Source organism: Triticum dicoccoides, chromosome 7B, assembly GCF_002162155.2.
Source record: "Triticum dicoccoides isolate Atlit2015 ecotype Zavitan chromosome 7B, WEW_v2.0, whole genome shotgun sequence".
Classification (NCBI taxonomy): Eukaryota; Viridiplantae; Streptophyta; class Magnoliopsida; order Poales; family Poaceae; genus Triticum; species Triticum dicoccoides.
In genome coordinates, this window is record NC_041393.1 from 86,523,340 (window position 1) to 86,548,965 (window position 25,626).

Consider the following 25,626-nt stretch of genomic DNA (forward strand, 5'->3'; position numbering starts at 1 on the left):
GGGGGAGATGAAGACGATCGGTGTGTACTAGGGTACTGGGGGGGGGGGGCACCGCGACATTAGATGTTCATTTTTCCAATCTTGGGGAACTACACTCGATGGTGAACGAGTGGGTAGGAGGCGACAACAGTTCATTTTTTAGCTCGTTTAGAACTACATTCAACAGTAAACTAAGTGTGTACATGTGACAACAGTTACTACCCCTCCCTCTCCCGCTGCACGCCTGACAGAACATGCCCCCTCGGGGTCACGAGTGGGTCTATATTGGTACTGTAACTAGTGGTCACTTTACTTAAATTTTATTAGCTTTAGTTCAAATTTATTCTTAAAACTAGCAAAGCATTGGCTCGTTCTATCAGTGTCACAGGATCAACATGCACATCAATTAGAATTATTATTCTCATGACGCAAATGATCAGCTCATTTGCCGCACTTTCACAAAGACAATACTACCAAGTTTGAACAACTTGTTATGGTTGTTGTCCTCTGCATCATCATGTCGTGTTTCCCATCTTGCAAGATTCAGAACCATCGAATAAGATTCATATAATAAGTAAAATAAAGATGCCTACACATCGTAATGATTCCCAACTTGCAAGATTCAGAACCAACCCATTAGATTCAAATAATAAGTACAACATACATGCCTACACATCTCAATGATTCACAGATCAGAGCCAATCGTAATTGTACAACTCAAACATTGTGAGAATGTGAACAAATAAATAAAAATTGATTGAGGCTTCATGTAAGAAATTTGATCAAAGGAGTTGCTAAACATTGAAACCAGTCCGTTTTAAGGCCACGCAGATCAAACATTGGCAACTGAAATATTCTGCATCACTGGTGGCACTACCACTTCCAATATATGCATAAGTGGGACTTCTAGATTTTGAAGTAGTGTGTATAGAGCCTCATCTTTAGTATTTAACAAATACACACATCAGAATCTAGTGGAATCATCAATCAACATCCTGAAATATCTCTTTCCACCTTGCACACACGCATGTCACTTTAGAGCCTTTGGATTAAGTGAATCTCAGGATTAAATCCATCTTGGCTAGCCGTGTCATACAACCCAAGAACTTGGCGAATGCTTTTGACCATCACAACATCTGTAGTTGAGTATTCCTGTTTGCATAGATAAGAAAGTGCATTATTACTATAATATTGGCACTAGTTAAAGCAACTTTATTTCCAAAACGAGAAAAGATTGCGATAGAATAGCTTTATTAAAAAAATACAATGTTAGCACAGTATGACAAAGCACAATCATGTTGATGAAGGACATTACTGACCTGTGTGAGATGACTTTGGGAGATCAAGTTATTCTTCATGTCCCCGTATCTTGCCATGAAGGCGATTCGTTGACATCCATTAACACCTCAGTGTGGGAGTAGAAGGAGGAGAGTCGGCTCATTTCAATCACTTTTTTGTGCAGTTCAACTAAAATTATGGCACCCGCCAGTTAGGGAGGGGGTCCACACCACCTCAACGGTAGTCGTCATGGACTCAACTAGTTTAGTGCAGCTATGTGATTGGTACAGTGCACATGGTCTTGACTATGCCGGATAGGCCTTCCGTAAGTTATCTACATTGGAAATGAAATGGTAGATAAGACAATAGCTCTATTTTAAATGTATTATTACTTCATTTTATCAGTGGCAGTGGCGATGCCAAAAGATTGCCTCAAATTATTAGTGACGTTAAATTAAGATGCAAAAACAATATCCTTATTTCTTTCTCATAGCAGTGCCAAAACAGTAGGACAAGATCACTAGTTGGATGCAGAGTCAAAATCAACCAAAAAGGAACATACCCAGTCATGGGAACAATAATTGAGAGAGGGGCCCTATGCCGCCATTACTCGATGTCGTGAACCTGCAGATCCACTCGGATGATTCAATTCATGTAACTTTTTCTCCAGTTCACCTGAAATGAAGCAAAGATTGCATCATGCAGCTAGGAAGAAGTACTTGCTCTCATGAGCTGGCAGGTTTTTGTTTAGTAGTCGCACTAAAATTGAACAACATTAAGGTTGGTTGTCCTGCTGATGCAAGGTTCAACTATAATATGACAGTGATGGCTCATCTTGCAAAGGCTAATAAAATGTTGCACGAGATTACTAGCAGAGTTTGACGAAGATGTTTGAAACTCCAATCACCATTTTGTGTAGTTCCACCAAAATTGAGAGACATTGCCCACGTGACATTTTAGTTGAACTGCACAGGACACTCATTCTAAAAAAATGTTTTGTGCAGTTCACCAAAAAGTCACAATAGCAATGAGGCAAAATGGATATCCCTATCCGCACAAAAAGATAGAAAAACAGTTATTGGTTAATAACAAGATATGAAACATACACATAATTAAAAGAAGCATCTTGATTATGTTCATGGCAATCGCGCAAGGATAGTAGAAATTTTAAAACAATGACATTGCTTCATGTTATGGGAAACATTACGATCAACAATGACATTCGTCAAATATGGGATTACTTTTATTGAAAAGGAGAATTACCTCTGGCCAATATGGGATTACGTTAATGGTGGCATTGCTTGTTTACCAGATACAATATATCAACAACAGCTAAAGAGTTGGTTTAAGGGCATGGGACAGTGGGGACACCAGGACACTCAGCAGTGTAAAGAAGCAACTTACTTATGATACTGGAAAAAATAGGAGGGTACCATTTGTAACGCAGTTTAATTGCATCATATTACTGAAGGCATTACATTAACAATAACATTGGTTAGACATGTCCGTACGGTAACAGTGTAATTGCTTCATTTTACATGCGTCCTTACATTAACAACAACAAAAAGTTGGTATAAGGACATGCGACAGTGGATGTATCGGCACAATGTACCTACAAGGAGGAATAAAGTGGTGATGCCGAGTTTGTTCATACTCTATGAGGGCAGCAAATCTAATCCTAGAGACCTTTTACTATGTGAGGGCAACAAATCTAATCCTGGACATACTCTATTGACTTGTCCACGTGCTGCCACTTTCTATCCTTTTTTCAACCAATAATAGATCTATTCCTTATCCACTTTGTACTGCCTTTTCCCTTTATTTCCCCTTTCAACCAAGAGACTAGTTGGGTATCCAGTCTCTACTCCTTCCACTACAAAAAAGTACACTTCCGTGATGATACGTGTTTGTCACAGTAGGTCATGTTTTCTGTCATGCATGTACATCCATGACGATTTTATGACAGAATCAAGATATTCATACCTGTGCTGTCGTAGAAGTGTTCCATGACATTACCAAACTTATCATCACGGAAGTGTACACTTCCATGACGATAAATCGCGCGTCAAAGAAGTGCTTTCGTCAAGGGAGACCGACACGTGGCATCCACCGTAATGGAACGCCGTTAAGCTATCGGATCCGGTTTTGGATCCGATAACCCGTGAACAACCCCGACCAATGGGGATTTTCCACGTGTAAAATCATCATTGGCTAGAGGAAACACGTGTTGGCTCACTGTTGGGACAAATGTCATCCACTCATTAGACCCAAGGCACCTATGATACGTCGACACGTGGCACGGCCCAACAAAGGCCCATTCCTGTGAAAAGGCTGACCCGTTTGACCTGGTCAAAAGGTGGCGGGCCGGCCCATGGAAAGCCTGTTAACGGCCTGTTCGCATATAGCCAATTTACAGCCCGCTAACCCAGGGCCCGTTACGACCTCTCCTAATTTGGCCCAATAGCGTCATCTGTGTAACATCCCAGATGTAACATGTCCCAATTTGGCAATATATCAACTTGACCTCATCCATTTCTTGTGGGTTTTATCATGTTTGGCCTCATCTTGTTTGGTTGTGTGGTTTATTCTTTTCATTGTCATTTTCCTTTTAGCCATATTGCATTTGTGCTTCTTGTCATCATCATATAGTGCATTGTCATCTCATGTTGCATTTTGTCATTCATGTGTTGCCATGAGCATCATGGGCATGACCTTGTCCCCCCACTTCTCCTCCTTCCTTCTCCTTCCTTCTCTTATCAAGTGCTATTTTTCCTTCTCTATTAATGTTCATCTTCTCCCTGTAAATCTTGCTCCTTGCCCTAAACCTCTCTGCCAAAGATCTCCTTATTTGAAGTTGTTTTGGTCAGGTTCAAAAATGACACAAGTTTGAAAATATTTCAAACTTGTCTTATTTTTCTACCTCTAAAAATGCCCAATGCAATTTATTAAAATAGTGGATAATTCCAGGAGTTGGAGAGTATTTTCTTTATGCTCTAACTCCTCTCCCCTTTTCTTGAGCTTTTCTGTTTCTATTTCTGTTTATAAAAATAGAAATGAAGCAGCAGCACTAGCAGCCAGCGCAGCAGCCCCCCTGGGCCTCGGCCTCCCAGGCCGGCCCAGCTAGCGCCCCGCGCAGCCAGCCAGCCCAGCCAGCGCGCCAGCCAGTCCGCTCGCGCCCTCGCCTTTTCTCACCCACGCAACCGGTCACCCCCGCTGGACCCTCGCCACGTGGATAGATCGGCCCCGCTCGTCAGCGCCTCCACTGTTTCCCGCACCCACCTTTTCCCTCTCCTCTCGCCGTCGCCATGGGGACCGCGAGCACGAGCGTGCGTGAGCTCGCACCCATCGCCCTAGCCCTCCTTTTATCCCCTCTCCGTGTCCACACCACCCCTAGGGTTTCCCTCTTCCTCTCTTCGCCGCCGCCAGGTGAGTAGACCACCAGATCCACCGCATCCGCTCCGTCCCGAGCGCACCTGAGAGCGCGTCCTCGCCGCCGGCGTGCTCTCCTTCGGCATCTTCCCCGCCTAGCGTGTCCCTCTTCCTCCCCGTCGTCGACTACGTCCCTGACGTCGACTACTTGGAGCCGGAGCCCCTGCAATGACCGCTTCTTCCTCGTCTTTGAACCAGGCCGCCGAACGAGTTCGTCCTCCGCCTTCGCCGTCCACGTCCACCTCCTGCCAAGCCAAGCACACCATCGTGCTTGTGGTGAGCTCGCGCTTCTTCCTGCCCCTTTTTCCCCCTCGTTTGCGTGCTCTAACCGCGGCCGCCGCGGGCGTCCGATCTCGCCGCCGTCAGACCTTGTCTCCGGCGAGTGCTCCGACCTCTTTAGCCTCTCTGCGCATGTCCTTAGACTTCGTCGTATCACGTAGGATAAAGCCGTGTCTCTGCCGCTCATTTAACCCAGCGCCCCGTCGTGGTTTAGCTCGTCGCCGCCCGCTCGGTACCTCGTCGCCGGCAGCGTTTTCGTCGCTGTTGGGCGTCGTGCTCCCCAAGCGCGAGTGCGGAATCCTCCTGCGGTCCAGCAGCTCCCATCCGTCGCTCCGTTAGGTCGCCGGAGCTGCTCCGGTGATCCTTCCGCCGCCTCTGGCCACACCATATGTGCTCTGTTTTTCTTCCGTGGGGATAGCAGCAGAAGCAGTAGATAAAAGGGGCGAGGCCATTTTCCTATCGGAGCCGCCTGCCTAGCCCAGTGGTTGCCGTAGCAGAGCCACACCAGGGAGACCCGGGTTCGATCCCCCGCGGGCGCAGTTTATTCCCCCCTTTTTCCTTTGCACTGTGCGTATGACAGGGTGGCCCCACCTGTCATACTCTCTTAGCCTGTCTGTTTTATTTATTTATTTTTATTATTATTAAGTGTTTTATTTCTGTTCCTGCGAATATACCATTCCTGGCATTTAGTACCTTTCCTTTTCGGGCAAGTCCAATTCTGGACGTTTCCAAATATGGAAAGTGCCATTTCTGTCAATTACCATTTTAGGCAGGTTTCATCTTAGTGCATTTGTGATGATTTTTCTACAGCAACCCTAACATATTATATATGTTTTTGGGGTAGAAAAATCCCACCAATCCATTGGTGGCATTAGTTTCTGCATTTGAGCAAGTTCATAATCATGCCATCTCACTTCTTAGTGTTGTTTTGTCTCTTATGTGCTTGTTCATGCAAATTATGCTAGTTGTTTGTTTTGCACATGAGTATCTTCATTTTCATGCCTACTTCATGCTAGTACTTGTTCCATGCCATGACATGCCTGGTAGTGAGTTTATTAAGCCTGTAGAGATGCCATGATGAATCTGTTTTGCTATGTCTAGTAATTCCACTAAGTCTGTTGAACTGTTATCTCTTGCAATATTACCATGCTATTTTAGTCATGCTCTAGTAGTTTTTTAGGTTGAGCTCAGTGTTCATGTTTTGAAGGGCATCTCCTGTACATCACTGTTATGCATCTTGTTCATATGTTTGGGTGCTATAGCTTGTTCATACTTTGCATCCAAGTGGCCATGTGCTGTTTGCATCATATCTTGTCTTGCTTGTCTTTTGCAAACCGTGTACCCGAATCCGGTGATCCTTATATCGATTTCAACCGAAATCATCTCATCTTTCCAGCGGCATACTTGGTTTGCCAAGTTGATGCCTTGTTCAACATCCTTCCTTCCGAAGCACGCATACGCTTTGCATATCACCTCTCGCATATCATGACATGTTTTGCATCATGATGCCTGTGCATTGCACCGTGATTTATTGTGGTTCCTTGCTTGTGTTCTTGTTTTGGGAAGAGCCGGGAGACAAGTACATGAACGAGGAACCTGTTGAGTACGCTAACGAGGATCCAGCCTTCGACAACTCTGGGAACCTTGCAGGCAAGATGACCATACCTTCGATATCACTTCTATTTTTGCTTGCTAGTACTCGCTCTATCGCTATGTTAGCCCTGCCTGCCTTTGTTTACCATGCCTACTATTGCCATGACAAACCTCTAACCAACCTGCCCTAGCAACCATTGATTGGCTATGTCACCGCTTTTGCTCAGCCCCTCTTATAGCGTTGTTAGTTGCAGGTGAAGATGAAGTTTGTTCCTGGTCAGAACACGGATATTTTGGGATATCACAATATCTCCTGTTTTAATTAATGCACCTTATATACTTGGTAAAGGGTGGAAGGCTCGGCCTTATGCCTGGTGACTTGTTCCACTCTTGCCGCCCTAGTTTCCGTCATACCGGTGTTATGTTCCTTGATTTTGCGTTCCTTACACGGTTGGGTGATTTATGGGACCCCCTTAATAGTTCGCTTTGAATAAAACTCCTCCAGCAAGGCCCAACCTTGGTTTTACCATTTTCCACCTATACCCCTTTTCCCTTGGGTTTTCGCGAACCCGAGGGTCATCTTTATTTTAGCCCCCCCGGGCCAGAGCTCCTTCAAGTGTTGGTCCGAACCGAGCAACCTGCAGGGCCACCTTGGGGCAACTTGAGGGCTGGTTTTACTCGTAGCTTGACTCATCCGGTGTGCCCTGAGAACGAGATACGTGCGACTCCTATCGGGATTTGTCGGCACATCGGGCGGCTTTGCTGGTCTTGTTTTACCATTGTCGAAATGTTTTGCGAACCGGGATTCCGAGACTGATCGGGTCTTCCCGGGAGAAGGTCTATTCCTTCGTTGACCGTGAGAGCTTGTGATGGGCTGAGTTGGGACACCCCTGCAGGGTATATCATCTTTCGAAAGCCGTGCCCGCGGTTATGAGGCAGATGGGAATTTGTTAATGTCCGGTTGTAGATAACTTGACACTTGACCTCTTTAAAATACATCAACCGTGTGTGTAGCCGTGATGGTCTCTTCTCGGTGGAGTCCGAGAAGTGAACACGGTTAGTGTTATGCTTGACGTAAGTAGTTTTCAGGATCACTTCTTGATCGCTTCTAGTTTCTCGACCGATGCGTTGCTTATCTTCTCGCTCTCACTTGCGTATGTTAGCCACCATATTTGCTTAGTGCTTGCTGCAGCTCCACCATATTACCCCTTGTCCTAACTATGAGCTTAAATAGTCTTGATCTCGCGGGTGTGAGATTGATGAGTCCCCGTGGCTCACAGATTCTACCAAAACAGATGCAGGTGCCGAGGATACTCGCGCAGATGGCGCAACTGAGCTGAAATGGGAATTTGATGAGGCCCTTGGTCGTTACTATGTATCGTTTCCAGATGATCAGTAGAGGAGCCCAGTCGGGACGATCGGGGATCTAGCATTTGGGGTTGTCTTCTTTTCATTTGAACTTGACCGTAGCCGGTCTATGAGTGTATTTGAATGATGTATGATCTTAATTTATGTATCGTGTGAAGTGGCGATTGTAAGCCAACTCTCTTTATCCCATTCTTGTTCATTACATGGGATTGTGTGAAGATGACCCTTCTTGCGACAAAACCACCATGCGGTTATGCCTCTAAGTCGTGCTCCGACACGTGGGAGATATAGCCGCATCGTGGGTGTTACAAGTTGGTAATCAGAGCCATCCCCGACTTAGGAGCCCCCTGCTTGATTGTTTGCTGGCGATGTTGAGTCTAGCACAAAAATGTTTTGAGTCTTAGGATTATATATATCGGAGAGTAGGATTCTTTTTACTCCTCAGTCCCTTCGTCGCTCTGGTGAGGTCTCCTGACGTAGATGTTTTGACTATCCTCTTCTCAAATTTTCACTAAAATTTTCTTTAGGATCACACGGGTATCTTGGAATCGTTCCGATGGTTTTGTGACGAGAACATTGTTCTTGGTGCCTCCTGACATTTAGGGGTTGTGGCAGTGTCCCGGGGAGTTGAGCTCCGAGGTGTTGTCGTCACAATTTTATCGTTGCAGTTTTGGAATACCTGAGATTTGCCGACATCGAAAATCTCTTTTATGCAGTTGTTGGTGAGATAACCCCGATAACCCAGTACTGAGGCAAGCTCGGGAGTATTGCCATAACTAGTATAACGGATGCTTTTCGAAGGTTGAGGTACACGATTTCCGAAGGTTTCTTGGTTATGTGTTGACGGATGGATACAGCTGGATGTAGGGATTGTTAGTTTGGGTGAGATATTGTGCTTCCCCTGTATCCCCAACACCAGATTGCATAACCAGAAAGTTTCGGGAGTTTATAGGTGGGATTCAAGTAGCTTTAGCATTTCTTCCCGCAGATATTTGGTTTGTGATTGGGTAATCCTTACCACTTATTTGTTCCAGTTGTACCTTGTTTATTTCATTCATCAATCTCTATTCAAGTGGCTTCTCACCTTAATGGACGTGTGATGTTTACTTTGGAATTCATTCGTTCATCTTTGTTCGAATGTTTATTGTGAAGACTATATGTTGCAATTTCTATCCGTTGATTCAACTTGTCTATCTGTCTATCAAGATGCTAACGGATGTCACCCTCTTCAGGATAGCTCCGCCAACGCGTCAGAATCCGGATCGCAATGATGGGAGTCAGGCGAACCCTCCACCTCCACCTCCGCCTCCGGAGGCATGGCAAGCTTTGATGGCAGCCTCTAACGCCCATGCTCAGATGATGATCCAGCTCATGCAAGAGTGCAACCAAGGCCAAGGCAACCAAGGGAATCAAGGTCAAGGGCAGTTCAATCATCAGCCCCAGTTTCCTACCCTCAACCAACTCCTTGCAAATCAGTCGAAGTCTTTCAGCTATTGTGTCGAGGCCACAAACGCCGATGATTGGCTCGTGGATATCAACAAGCATTTTGAATGCAGCAATGTCAGGCTTGAGGACTATGTCAAGTTCGCTTCTTTTCAGCTCAAGGATCAGGCAGCTGATTGGTTCCAGCAATACAAGGATTCCAGAGGTGGTCGAGTGATTACTAGGACTGATTTCTGTCGGGACTTTAAAGCTCACCATATTCCTACCAGTGTTGTTGAGAGCAAGCGTGAGGAGTTCCGCAATCTCAAGCAAGGCAACATGTCAGTGTATGAATACAACAAGCAGTTTCAGAAACTTGCTCGCTTTGCTAAGCAAGATGTTCCAGATGAGAAGAGTATGATCTATCAGTTCAGAGGTGGCCTTAGAGAGGATCTGCAGTTAGCTCTCGTTCTTGTTGAGCCTACTTAGTTTGATCAATTCTACAATATGGCACTCAAGCAAGAAGGTGCTCAGCTCAAGTGTGAGGCTTCTAAGAAGATAATCAGAGATGCAGTGCAATCTTCTTCTTCCTCACAAGTGGCAGCTAAGCAGCAGAAGTTTTATCTTCCTCCTCCTCCGTTTCGTCAGCCTTACCAACAGAAGAACTCAGGTTCTCGTGGATCTTCCCACCCACCCAACCCAAGCTATCAGAACAAGTTTCAGTCTCAAGCTCCAAGGTCAAGTGCTCCTTATCACTGTCCGCTCTCAGAAGTGACTTGCAACAAGTGCCAGTAGAAAGGCCACTACGCGAACAAATGCTTAAATCAAAGGCGCCTTCCTCCTCCTCCTCCTGTGATATCTTCAAGCAATGTAGTGGTCAAGCATAATCCAAAGCATGCTAAGGTGAACATGATGAATGCAGCTCAGGCAGAGGATTCTTCTGACGTCATAATGGGCAATCTTCCTGTTAATGATACTCCTGCAAAAGTCTTATTTGATACTGGTGCATCTCATTGTTTCATGTCAAGACCGTTTTTTGCCAAGCATGAATTCTCTTCATCACATTTAGGTAAACCCATGGCTGTCATTTCTCCGGGTAAACGGTTGAGCTCCAGTTTGGTGGTTCCGGATGTTTCCATCAAGATGGGCGACTATAAATTTCTGTCTTCTCCAGTTGTTCTTGGCGATTCTGATATTGATCTAATTCTTGGGATGGACTGGCTTTCTAAGCACAAGGCTCAGCTTGATTGTGCTGCCAGGCAAATTCAATTGACACGCCCTTCTGAGGATGTTATCATCTATGCCGCTTGTGATGAAACCATTCGGTTGTTTTCTCGCAATGAGAAGGGCGATTGGATGCTATTTCTCAAATTCCAGTCATTTGTGAGTACCAAGATGTCTTTCCAGAAGAGCTTCCGGGTATGCCTCCTCATCGGCCAGTCGAGTTCGTTATTGATCTTGAGCCTGGAACGGAACCCGTTTGCAAGCGTCCATACAAGCTTGGACCCAAGGAGCTGAAGGAATTGAAGAAGCAGCTCGATGAACAAGAGCGTCTGGGTTTGATCAGACTGAGTTCTTCCCCATGGGGTTGTGGAGTTCTTTTTGTCCAGAAGAAGGATGGCACAGACCGACTTTGTGTCGATTACCGTCCATTGAACAAGAAGATAATCAAGAACAAGTACCCACTTCCCAACATCAATGAGCTTTTCGAGCAACTCAAAGGTGCTAAAGTCTTCTCCAAGCTTGACCTTCGTATGGGTTATCATCAGATTCGCATTCGTGAAGAAGATATTCCCAAGACAGCATTCAGAACAAGCTATGGTTCTTATGAATATACTGTCATGTCTTTCGGCCTTGTCAATGCTCCTCCAACGTTCTCTCGCATGATGAATTTTATCTTCAACCCCTACACCAATGAATTTGTTCTGGTGTATCTCGATGATATTTTGGTCTTCTCCAAGAATAAGCAGGATCATGCCAAACATTTACGATTGGTGCTCGACAAGCTCAGAGAGCATCAATTCTATGCGTAGTTTTCCAAATGTGAGTTCTGGCTTGATGAAGTTCTTTATCTTGGTCACATCATCTCCGCCAAGGGAATTTCTGTTAATCCGGCGAAGGTTTCTGCAGTTGTGAATTGGGAACCTCCTCAGAATGTCAAGCAGCTCCGCAGTTTTCTCGGTCTTGCAAGCTATTGCCAAAGATTTGTTGAGAACTTCTCTAAGATTGCAAAGCCTCTTTCCAACCTCCTCCAGAAGCATGTCAAGTATGTCTGGACGCCTGAGTGTGACATCGCTTTCAACACCCTCAAAGAGAAGCTAGTCACAGCTCCTGTTTTGACTCCTCCTGATGAATTCGAACCATTCGAAGTATTCTGTGATGCTTCCCTTCAAGGTCTCGGTGCTGTGTTGATGCAAGAGAAGAAAGTTGTGGCCTATACCTCTCGTCAGTTGAAGCCCAACGAAAAGAACTACCCCACTCACGATCTTGAGTTGGCGGCAGTTGTCCATGCATTGATAACATGGAGACATCTCTTATTGGGAAGGCAAGTGGACATTTTCACCGATCACAAGAGCCTCAAGTATATTTTCACTCAACCCAACCTCAACCTCAGGCAAACTCGATGGGTCGAAATGATTCAGGAGTACAATCCGAGTATCGAATATACTCCTGGCAAGGCGAATGTGATTGCAGATGCTCTGAGCAGAGAGGCTTATTACAACAGTCTAATTCTCAAGCCGTTTCAACCGGATCTTTGTGAGTCTTTTCGCAAGCTGAATCTTCAAGTTGTTCCTCAAGGCTTTCTTGCCAACCTCATAGTCTCTCCTACTTTGGAAGATCAAATTCGTGAGGCACAACTCCTGGATACCATGGTGAAGAAGGTGAAACGTGGTATTGATAAGGGCATTCCTAAATACAAGTGCTATCGCTTGGATGACAAAGATACTCTTTTCTTCGAGGATCGAATTGTGGTTCCAAAAGGTGATCTGAGAAAAGTCATCATGAATGAGGCACACAATTCCCTCCTATCCATTCATCCTGGAAGTACAGAGATGTACCATGACCTCAAGCAGTCATATTGGTGGACTCGAATGAAGCGAGAAATTGCTCAATTCGTGAATGAATGTGATGTCTGCAGAAGAGTGAAAGCAGAACACCAAAGACCAGCTGGTCTCCTCCAACCTCTTGCTATTCTGGAATGGAAGTTTGATCATATCGAGATGGACTTCGTGACTGGTTTTCCTAAGTCCAAGCGTGGAAATGACGCTATCTTCATTGTCATTGACAAGCTTACCAAAGTGGCTCATTTTCTTCCTATCAAAGAATCTATCACAGCAGCTCAGCTGGCAGAGCTATACACCTCCAGAATTGTCTCCTTGCACGGCATTCCACAATTTATATCTTCAGATCATGGAAGCATCTTCACTTCTAAGTTCTGGGACTCCTTTCAGACGGCCATGGGCACCAACATTCGTTTCAGCACAGCTTTCCATCCTCAAACAAGTGGCCAAGTCGAGCGAGTCAATCAAATTCTTGAAGATATGCTCAGGGCTTGTGTCATCTCTTTCAGTATGAAGTGGGAAGATTGTCTTCCATATGCCGAGTTCTCCTACAACAACAGCTTCCAAGCGAGTTCGGGCAAGGCCCCATTCGAAATTCTCTATGGCAGAAAGTGTCGTACTCCTCTCAACTAGTCTGAGACAGGTGAATGCCAACTTCTTGGCAACGACTTGATCACAGAAGCCGAAGAAATGTGCAAAGTCATTCGTGAGAACCTCAAAGCCGCGCAATCGCGACAGAAGAGTTACTATGATAGCAAGCACCGTGACTTGGCTTTTGAAATCGAAGACCATGTCTACCTCCGCGTCTCTCCAATGAAAGGCACTAGTCGCTTCGGTATCAAAGGGAAGCTTGACCCTAGATATGTGGGTCCTTTCAAGATCATTGGCAAAAGAGGCGATCTCGCCTATCAACTTGAGCTTCCATCCAACTTTGCAAACGTGCACGATGTGTTTCACGTGTCACAGCTTCGCAAGTGCTTCAAGACTCCTGAGCGCACTATCAACTTCGAAGAGATCGACCTCCAAGAAGATCTCTCTTATCATGAGCACCCCGTTGCTATTCTTGAAGAAACCGAGTGCAAGACTCGCAACAAGTCAATCAAATTCCTGAAAGTGAAGTGGTCACACCATTCCGACCGAGAAGCCACCTGGGAGCGCGAGGATCACCTCCGTTCCGAATATCCGGAGTTCTTTCAGTCCTAGATCTCGGGACGAGATCCTCTTGTAGTGGAGGAGAGTTGTAACATCCCAGATGTAACATGTCCCAATTTGGCAATATATCAACTTGACCTCATCCATTTCTTGTGGGTTTTATCATGTTTGGCCTCATCTTGTTTGGTTGTGTGGTTTATTCTTTTCATTGTCATTTTCCTTTTAGCCATATTGCATTTGTGCTTCTTGTCATCATCATATAGTGCATTGTCATCTCATGTTGCATTTTGTCATTCATGTGTTGCCATGAGCATCATGGGCATGACCTTGTCCCCCCCTTTTTTCAACCATGGCACCATCACTTCTCCTCCTTCCTTCTCCTTCCTTCTCTTATCAAGTGCTATTTTTCCTTCTCTATTAATGTTCATCTTCTCCCTGTAAATCTTGCTCCTTGCCCTAAACCTCTCTGCCAAAGATCTCCTTATTTGAAGTTGTTTTGGTCAGGTTCAAAAATGACACAAGTTTGAAAATATTTCAAACTTGTCTTATTTTTCTACCTCTAAAAATGCCCAATGCAATTTATTAAAATAGTGGATAATTCCAGGAGTTGGAGAGTATTTTCTTTATGCTCTAACTCCTCTCCCCTTTTCTTGAGCTTTTCTGTTTCTATTTCTGTTTATAAAAATAGAAATGAAGCAGCAGCAGCAGCAGCCAGCGCAGCAGCCCCCCCTGGGCCTCGGCCTCCCAGGCCGGCCCAGCTAGCGCCCCGCGCAGCCAGCCAGCCCAGCCAGCGCGCCAGCCAGCCCGCTCGCGCCCTCGCCTTTTCTCACCCACGCAACCGGTCACCCCCGCTGGACCCTCGCCACGTGGATAGATCGGCCCCGCTCGTCAGCGCCTCCACTGTTTCCCGCACCCACCTTTTCCCTCTCCTCTCGCCGTCGCCATGGGGACTGCGAGCACGAGCGCACGTGAACTCGCACCCGTCGCCCTAGCCCTCCTTTTATCCCCTCTCCGTGTCCACACAACCCCTAGGGTTTCCCTCTTCCTCTCTTCGCCGCCGCCAGGTGAGTAGACCACAAGATCCACCGCATCCGCTCCGTCTCGAGCGCACCTGAGAGCGCGTCCTCGCCGCCGGCGTGCTCTCCTTCGGCATCTTCCCCGCCTAGCGTGTCCCTCTTCCTCCCCGTCGTCGACTATGTCCCCGTCGTCGACTACTTGGAGCCGGAGCCCCTGCAACGACCGCTTCTTCCTCGTCTTCGAACCCGGCCGCCGAACGAGTTCGTCCTCCGCCTTCGCCGTCTTCGTCCACCTCCCGCCAAGCCAAGCGCACCATCATGCTTGTGGTGAGCTCGCGCTTCTTCCTGCCCCTTTCCCCCCTCGTTTGTGTGCTCTAACCGCGGCCGCCCGATCTCGCCGCCGTCGGACCTCGTCTCCGGCGAGTGCTCCGACCTCTTTAGCCTCTCTACGCATGTCCTTAGACTTCGTCGTATCACGTAGGATAAAGTTGTGCTCTCTGCCACTCATTTAACCCAGCGCCCCGTCATGGTTTAGCTCGTTGCCGCCCGCTCGGTACCTCGTCGCCGGCAGCGTTTTGGTCGCTGTTGGGCGTCGTGCTCCCCAAGCGCGAGTTCAGGATCCTCCTGCGGTCCAGCAGCTCCCATCCGTCGCTCCGTTAGGTCGCCAGAGCTGCTCCGGTGATCCTTCTGCCGCCTCTGGCTGCACCGTATGTGCTTTGTTTTTCTTCCGTGGGGATAGCAGCAGAAGCAGTAGATAAAAGGGGCGAGGCCCTTTTCCTATCAGAGCCGCCTTCCTAGCCCAGTGGTTGCCGTAGCAGAGCCACACCGAGGACACCCGGGTTCGATCACCCGCGGGCGCAGTTTATTCCCCCCTTTTTCCTTTGCACTGTGCGTATGACAGGGTGGCCCCACCTGTCATACTCTCTTAGCCTGTCTGTTTTATTTATTTATTTATTTTTATTATTATTAAGTGTTTTATTTCTGTTCCTGCGAATATACCATTCCTGGCATTTAGTACCTTTCCTTTTCGGGCAAGTCCAATTCTGGACGTTTCCAAATATGGAAAGTGCCATTTCTGTCAATTACCATTTTAGGCAGGTTTCATCTTAGTGCATTTGTGATGATTTTTCTACAGCAACCCTAACACATTATATATGTTTTTGGGGTATAAAAATCCCACCAATCCATTGGTTGCATTAGTTTCTGCATTTGAGCAAGTTCATAATCATGCCATCTCACTTCTTAGTGTTGTTTTGTCTCTTATGTGCTTGTTCATGCAAATTATGCTAGTTGTTTGTTTTGCACATGAGTATCTTCATTTTCATGCCCACTTCATGCTAGTACTTGTCCCATGCCATGACATGCGTGGTAGTGAGTTTATTAAGCCTGTAGAGATGCCATGATGAATCTGTTTTGCTATGTCTAGTAATTCCACTAAGTCTGTTGAACTATTATCTCTTGCAATATTACCATGCTATTTTAGTCATGCTCTAGTGGTTTTTTAGGTTGAGCTCAGTGTTCATGTTTTGTAGGGCATCTCCTGTACATCACTGTTATGCATCTTGTTCATATGTTTGGGTGCTATAGCTTGTTCATACTTTGCATCCAAGTGGCCATGTGCTGTTTGCATCATATCTTGTCTTGCTTGTCTTTTGCAAACCGTGTACCCGAATCCGTTGATCCTTATATCGATTTCAACCGAAATCATCTCATCTTTCCAGCGGCATACTTGGTTTGCCAAGTTGATGCCTTGTTCAACATCCTTCCTTCCGAAGCACGCATACACTTTGCATATCACCTCTCGCATATCATGACATGTTCTGCATCATGATGCCTGTGCATTGCACCGTGATTTATTGTGGTTCCTTGCTTGTGTTCTTGTTTTGGGAAGAGCCGGGAGACAAGTACGTGAACTAGGAACCTGTTGAGTACGCTAACTGAAGGAAATATGCCCTAGAGGCAATAATAAAGTTATTATTTATTTCCTCATATCATGATAAATGTTTATTATTCATGCTAGAATTGTATTAACGGAAACATGATACACGTGTGAATACATAGACAAACATAAAGTCACTAGTATGCCTCTACTTGACTAGCTCATTAATCAAAGATGGTTATGTTTCCTAACTATAGACATGTGTTGTCATTTGATTAATGGGATCACATCATTAGGAGAAGGATGTGATTGACATGACCCATTCTGTTAGCCTAGCACTTGATCGTTTAGTATGTTGCTATTGCTTTCTTCATGACTTATACAAAGTTCCTGCAACTATGAGATTGTGCAACTCCCGTTTACCGGAAGAACACTTTGTGTGCTACCAAACATCACAACATAACTGGGTGATTATAAAGGTGCTCTACAGGTGTTTCCAAAGGTACATGTTGGGTTGGCATAATTCGAGATTAGGTTTTGTCACTCCGATTGTCGGAGAGGTATCTCTGGGCCCTCTCGGTAATACTCATCACCTAAGCCTTGCAAGCATTGTAACTAATGAGTTAGTTATAAGATGATGTGTTACAGAACGAGTAAAGAGACTTGCCGGTAACGAGATTGAACTAGGTATTGGATACCGACAATCAAATCTCGGGCAAGTAACATACCGATGACAAAGGGAACAACGTATGTTGTTATGCGGTTTGACCGATAAAGATCTTCGTAGAATATGTAGGAACCAATATGGGCATCCAGGTTCCGCTATTGGTTATTGGCCGAGAATAGTTCTAGGTCATGTCTACATAGTTCTCGAACCCGTAGGGTCCGCACGCTTAACGTTACGATGGCAGTTTTATTATGAGTTTATAAGTTTTGATGTACCGAAGTTTGTTCGGAGTCCCGGATGTGATCATGGATGTAACGAGGAGTCTTGAAATGGTCGAGACATAAAGATTGATATATTGGAAGCCTATATTTGGACACTGGAATCGTTCTGGGTGAAATCGGCATTTTACCGGAGCACCGGGAGGTTACCGGAACCCCCCCGGGGGTTATTGGGCCTACATGGGCCTCGAGAGAGAAGAGGGAAGGAGGCTGGAGGGGGCCGCGCGCCCCTCCCCTTCCTAGTCCGAATAGTACAAGGGAAGGGGGCGGCGCCCCCCCCCCTTTCCTTCCCCTCTTCCTCCTCTTTCCCCCCTTCTCCTATTCCAACTAGGAAAGAAGGGAGTCCTACTCCCGATGGGAGTAGGAGTCCCCCCTTGGCGCGCCCTCCTTGGCCGGCCGCCTCCTCCCCCTGGCTCCTTTATATACGGGGGCAGGGGGGCACCCAAAGACACACAAGTTGATCTACGGATCGTTCCTTAGCCGTGTGTGGTGCCCCCTCCACCATATTCCACCTCGGTCGTTGTGCGTAGGAATTTTTTTTGAAATTACTACGTTCCCCAACAGTGGTATCAGAGCCAGGTTTTATGCGTTGATGTTATATGCACGAGTAGAACACAAGTGAGTTGTGGGCGATACAAGTCATACTGCTTACCAGCATGTCATACTTTGGTTCGGTGGTATTGTGAGATGAAGCGGCCTGGACCGACATTCGCGTATGCTTACGCGAGACTGGTTTCACCGTTGCAAGCAGTCGTGCTTAAAGGTGGCTGGCGGGTGTCTTTCTCTCTCACTTTAGCTGAATCGAGTGTGGCTACTCCCGGTCCTTGCGAAGGTTAAAACAGCACCAACTTGACGAACTATCGTTGTGGTTTTTATGTTTAGGTAAGAACGGTTCTTGCTAAAGCCCGTAGCAGCCACGTAAAATTTGCAACAACAAAGTAGAGGACGTCTAACTTGTTTTTGCAGGGCAGGTTGTGATGTGATATGGTCAAGACGTGATGCTATATTTTATTGTATGAGATGATCATGTTTTGTAACCGAAGTTATCGGCAACTGGCAGGAGCCATATGGTTGTCGCTTTATTGTATGAAATGCAAACGTCCTGTAATTGCTTTACTTTATCACTAAGCGGTAGCGATAGTCGTAGAAGCAATAGTTGGCGAGACGACAATGATGCTACGATGGAGATCAAGGTGTTGCGCCGGTGACGATGGTGATCATGACGGTGCTTCGAAGATGGAGATCACAAGCACAAGATGATGGTGGCCATATCATATCACTTATATTGATTGCATGTGATGTTTATCCTTTATGCATCTTATCTTGCTTTGATTGACGGTAGCATTTTAAGATGATCTCTCTCTAAAATTATCAAGAAGTGTTCTCCTTGAGTATGCACCGTTGCCAAAGTTCGTCGTGCCCAGACACCACGTGATGATCGGGTGTGATAAGCTCTACGTCCATCTACAACGGGTGCAAGCCAGTTTTGCACATGCAGAATACTCAGGTTAAACTTGACGAGCCTAGCATATGCAGATATGGCCTCGGAACATGGAGACCGAAAGGTCGAGCGTGAATCATATAGTAGATATGATCAACATAGTGATGTTCACCATTGAAAACTACTCCATCTCACGTGATGATCGGTTATGGTTTAGTTGATTTGGATCACGTGATCACTTAGATGACTAGAGAGATGTCTGTCTAAGTGGGAGTTCTTAAGTAATATGATTAATTGAACTTAAATTTATCATGAACTTAGTACCTGATAGTTTTGCTTGTCTATGTTTGTTTGTAGATAGATGGCTCGTGCTGTTGTTCCGTTGAATTTTAATGCGTTCCTTGAGAAAGCAAAGTTGAAAGATGATGGTAGCAATTACACGGACTGGGTCCGTAACCTGAGGATTATCCTCATTGCTGCACAGAAAAGTCACGTCCTGGAAGCACCGCTGGGTGCCAGGCCTGCTGCTGATGCAACTAACGACGTTAAGAACGTCTGGTAGAGCAAAGCTGATGACTACTCTATAGTTCAGTGTGCCATGCTTTACGGCTTAGAACCGGGTCTTCAACGATGTTTTGAACGTCATGGAGCAAATGAGATGTTCCAAGAGTTGAAGTTCATATTTCAAGCAAATGCCCGGATTGAGAGATATGAAGTCTCCAATAAGTTCTACAGCTGCAAGATGGAAGAGAATAGTTCTGTCAGTGAACATATACTCAAAATGTCTGGGTATAATAATCACTTGATTCAACTGGGAGTTAATCTTCCGGATGATAGCGTCATTGACAGAATTCTCCAATCACTGCCACCAAGCTACAAGAGCTTTGTGATGAACTATAATATGCAAGGGATGAACAAGACTATTCCCGAGCTCTTCGCAATGCTAAAAGCTGTGGAGGTAGAAATCAAGAAGGAGCATCAAGTGTTGATGGTCAACAAGACCACTAGTTTCAAGAAAAAGGGCAAAGGGAAGAAGAAGGGGAACTTCAAGAAGAACAGCAAGCAAGTTGCTGCTCAAGAGAAGAAACCCAGGTCTGGACCTAAGCCTGAAACTGAGTGTTTCTACTACAAGCAGACTGGTCACTGGAAGCGGAACTGCCCCAAGTATTTGGCGGATAAGAAGGATGGCAAAGTGAACAAAGGTATATGTGATATACATGTTATTGATGTGTACCTAACTAGAGCTCGTAGTAGCACCTGGGTATTTGATACTGGTTCTGTTGCTAATATTTGCAACTCGAAACAGGGACTATGGAATAAGCGAGCACTGGCCAAGGACGAGGTGACGATGCGCGTGGGAAACGGTTCCAAAGTCGATGTGATTGCGGTCGGCACGCTACCTCTACATCTACCTTCGGGATTAGTTTTAGACCTGAATAATTGTTATTTGGTGCCAGCGTTAAGTATGAACATTATATCTGGATCTTGTTTGATGCGAGACGGTTATTCATTTAAATCAGAGAATAATGGTTGTTCTATTTATATGAGTAATATCTTTTATGGTCATGCACCCTTGAAGAGTGGTCTATTTTTATTAAATCTCGATAGTAGTGATACACATATTCATAGTGTTGAAACCAAAAGATGTAGAGTTAATAATGATAGTGCAACTTATTTGTTGCACTGCCATTTGGGTCATATCGGTGTAAAGCGCATGAAGAAACTCCATACTGATGGACTTTTGGAATGACTTGATTATGAATCACTTGGTACTTGCGAACTGTGCCTTATGGGCAAGATGACTAAAATGCTGTTCTCCAGAACTATGGAGCGAGCAACTGATTTGTTGGAAATCATACATATTGATGTTTGTGGCCCAATGAATGTTGAGGCTCGCGGCGGGTATCGTTATTTTCTCACCTTTACAGATGATTTGAGCAGATATGGGTATATCTACTTGATGAAACACAAGTCTGAAACATTTTAAAGGTTCAAAGAATTTCAGAGTGAAGTAGAAAATCATCGTAACAAGAAAATAAAGTTTCTACGATCTGATCGTGGAGGAGAGTATTTGAGTTATGAGTTTGGCCTACACTTGAAACAATGTGGAATAGTTTCGCAACTCACGCCACCTGGAACACCACAACGAAATGGTGTGTCCGAACGTCGTAATCGTACTTTACTTGATATGGTGCGATCGATGATGTCTCTTACTGATTTACCACTATTGTTTTGGGGTTATGCTTTAGAGACGGCCGCATTCACGTTAAATAGGGCACCATCAAAATCCGTTGAAACGACGCCTTATGAACTGTGGTTTGGCAAGAAACCAAAGTTGTCGTTTCTTAAAGTTTGGGGCAGCGATGCTGATGTGAAGAAACTTCAACCAGATAAGCTCGAACCTAAATCGGAGAAATGTGTCTTCATAGGATACCCAAAAGAGACTATTGGGTACACCTTCTATCACAGATCCGAAGGCAAGACATTCGTTGCTAAGAATGGATCCTTTCTAGAGAAGGAGTTTCTCTCAAAAGAAGTGAGTGGGAGGAAAGTAGATCTTGATGAGATAACTGTATCTACTCCCTTATTGGAAAGTAGTTCATCACGAGAACTAGTTCCTGTGACAACTACACCAATTAGTGAGGAAGCTAATGATAATGATCATGAAACTTCAGATCAAGTTTCTACTGAACCTTGTAGGTCTACCAGAGTAAGATCCGCACCAGAGTGGTACGGTAATCCTATTCTGGAAGTCATGTTACTTGACCATGATGAACCTACGAACTATGAGGAAGCGATGATGAGCCCGGATTCCACAGAATGGCTAGAAGCCATGAAATCTGAGATGGGATCCATGTATGAAAACAAAGTATGGACTTTGGTTGACTTGCCCGATGATCGGCAAGCCATTGAGAATAAATGGATCTTTAAGAAGAAGACTGACGCTGATGGTAATATAACTGTCTATAAAGTTCGACTTGTTGCAAAAGGTTTTCGACAAGTTCAAGGGGTTGACTACGATGAGACTTTCTCACCCGTAGCGATGCTTATGTCCGTCCGAATCATGTTAGCTATTGCTGCATTTCATGATTATGAAATTTGGCAAATGGATGTCAAGACTGCATTCTTGAATGGTTTTCTAGAAGAAGAGTTGTATATGATGCAGCCGGAAGGTTTTGTTGATCCAAAAGGTGCTGACAAAGTGTGCAAGCTCCAGCGTTCCATTTATGGACTGGTGCAAGCATCTCGGAGTTGGAATAAACGCTTTGATAGTGTGATAAAAGCATATGGTTTTATCCAGACTTTTGGAGAAGCCTGTATTTACAAGAAAGTGAGTGGGAGCTCTGTAGCATTTCTAATTTTATATGTAGATGACATATTATTAATTGGAAATGATATAGAATTTCTGGATAGCATAAAAGGATACTTGAATAAAAGTTTTTCAATGAAAGACCTCGGTGAATCTGCTTACATATTGGGCATCAAGATCTATAGAGATAGATCAAGACGCTTAATAGGACTTTCACAAAGCACATACCTTGACAAAATTTTGAAAAATTTCAAAATGGATCAGGCAAAGAAAGGATTCTTGCCTGTGCTACAAGGTGTGAAGTTGAGTCAAACTCAATGCCCGACCACAGCAGAAGATAGAGAGAAAATGAAAAATGTTCCCTATGCTTCAGCCATAGGCTTTATCATGTATGCAATGTTGTGTACCAGACCTGACGTATGCTTAGCAATAAGCTTGGCAGGAAGGTACCAAAGTAATCCAAGAGTGGATCACTGGACAGCGGTCAAGAACATCCTGAAATACCTGAAAAGGACTAAGGATATGTTTCTCGTATATGGAGGTGACAAAGAGCTAGTCGTAAATGGTTACGTCGATGCAAGCTTTGACACTGATCTGGACGATTCTAAATCGCAAACCAGATACGTGTTTTTATTAAACGGTGGAGCTGTAAGTTGGTGCGGTTCTAAACAAAGCGTCGTAGCGGGATCTACATGTGAAGCGGAGTACATAGCTGCTTCGGAAGCAGCAAATGAAGGAGTCTGGATGAAGGAGTTCATTTCCGATCTAGGTTTCATACCTAGTGCATTGGGACCAATGAAGATCTTCTGTGACAATACTGGTGCAATTGCCTTTGCAAAGGAATCCAGATTTCACAAGAGGACCAAGCACATCAAGAGACGCTTCAATTCCATTCGGGACCAAGTCCAAGTGGGAGACATAGAGATTTGCAAGATACATATGGATCTGAATGTTGTAGACCCGTTGACTAAGCCTCTCTCACGAGCAAAACATGATCAGCACCAAGACTCCATGGGTGTTAGAATCATTACTATGTAATCTAGATTATTGACTCTAGTGCAAGTGGGAGACTGAAGGAAATATGCCCTAGAGGCAATAATAAAGTTATTATTTATTTCCTCATATCATGATAAATGTTTATTATTCATGCTAGAATTGTATTAACCAGAAACATGATACACGTGTGAATACATAGACAAACATAAAGTCACTAGTATGCCTCTACTTGACTAGCTCATTAATCAAAGATGGTTATGTTTCCTAACTATAGACATGTGTTGTCATTTGATTAATGGGATCACATCATTAGGAGAATGATGTGATTGACATGACCCATTCCGTTAGCCTAGCACTTGATCGTTTAGTATGTTGCTATTGCTTTCTTCATCACTTATACAAAGTTCCTGCAACTATGAGATTGTGCAACTCCCGTTTACCGGAAGAACACTTTGTGTGCTACGAAACGTCACAACGTAACTGGGTGATTATAAAGGTGCTCTACAGGTGTTTCCAAAGGTACATGTTGGGTTGGCATAATTCAAGATTAGGTTTTGTCACTCCGATTGTCGGAGAGGTATCTCTGGGCCCTCTCGGTAATACTCATCACCTAAGCCTTGCAAGCATTGTAACTAATGAGTTAGTTATAAGATGATGTGTTACAGAACGAGTAAAGAGACTTGCCGGTAACGAGATTGAACTAGGTATTGGATACCGACGATCAAATCTCGGGCAAGTAACATGCCGATGACAAATGGAACAATGTATGTTGTTATGCGGTTTGACCGATAAAGATCTTCGTAGAATATGTAGGAACCAATATGGGCATCCAGGTTCCGCTATTGGTTATTGACCGAGAATAGTTCTAGGTCATGTCTACATAGTTCTCGAACCCGTAGGGTCCGCACGCTTAACGTTACGATGATAGTTTTATTATGAGTTTATAAGTTTTTATGTACCGAAGTTTGTTCGGAGTCCCGGATGTGATCACGGACGTAACGAGGAGTCTTGAAATGTTCGAGACATAAATATTGATATATTGGAAGCCTATATTTGGACATCGGAATCGTTCCGAGTGAAATCGGCATTTTACCGGAGCACCGGGAGGTTACCGGAACCCCCCCGGGGGTTATTGGGCCTACATGGGCCTCGAGGGAGAAGAGGGAAGGAGGCAGGAGGGGGTCGCGCGCCCCTCCCCTTCCTAGTCTGAATAGGACAAGGGAAGGGGGCGCCCCCCCTTTCCTTCCCCTCTTCCTCCTCTTTTCCCCTTCTCGTATTCCAACTAGGAAAGAAGGGAGTCCTACTCCCGGTGGGAGTAGGACTCCCCCCTTGGCGCGCCCTCCTTGGCCGACCGCCTCCTCCCCCTGGCTCCTTTATATACGGGGGCAGGGGGTGCACCCATAGACACACAAGTTGATCTACGGATCGTTCCTTAGCCGTGTGCGGTGCCCCCCTCCACCATATTCCACCTCGGTCATAATGTCGCAGAGTTTAGGCGAAGCCCTGCGCCAGTAGAACATCATCATCGTCACCACGCCGTCGTGCTGACGGAACTCATCCCCGAAGCTTTGCTGGATCGGAGCCAGGGGATCGTCATCGAGCTGACCGTGTGCTGAACTCGGAGGTGCCGTACGTTCGGTGCTTGGATCGGTCGGATCGTGAAGACGTACGACTACATCAACCGCGTTGTGCTAACGCTTCCGCTTACGGTCTATGAGGGTACATGGACAACACTCTCCCCTCTTGTTGCTATGCCATCACCATGATCTTGCGTGTGTGTAGGAATTTTTTTGAAATTACTACGTTCCCCAACACTAACGAGGATCCAGCCTTCGACAACTCTGGGAACCTTGCAGGCAAGATGACCATACCTTCGATATCACTTCTATTTTTGCTTGCTAGTACTCGCTCCATCGCTATGTTAGCCATGCCTGCCTTTGTTTACCATGCCTACCTATTGCCATGACAAACCTCTAACCAACCTGCCCTAGCAACCATTGATTGGCTATGTCACCGCTTTTGCTCAGCCCCTCTTATAGCATTGTTAGTTGCAGGTAAAGATGAAGTTTGTTCCTGGTCGGAACACAAATTTTTTGGGATATCACAATATCTCCTGTTTTAATTAATGCACCTTATATACTTGGTAAAGGGTGGAAGGCTCGGCCTTATGCCTGGTGACTTGTTTCACTCTTGCCGCCCTAGTTTCCGTCATACCGGTGTTATGTTCCTTGATTTTGCGTTCCTTACATGGTTGGGTGATTTATGGGACCCCCTTAACAGCTCGCTTTGAATAAAACTCCTCCAGCAAGGCCCAACCTTGGTTTTACCATTTGCCACCTATACCCCTTTTTCCCTTGGGTTTTCACGAGCCCGAGGGTCATCTTTATTTTAGCCCCCCGGGCCAGTGCTCCTTCGAGTGTTGGTCCGAACCGAGCAACCTGCGGGGCCACCTTGGGGCAAATTGATGGCTGGTTTTG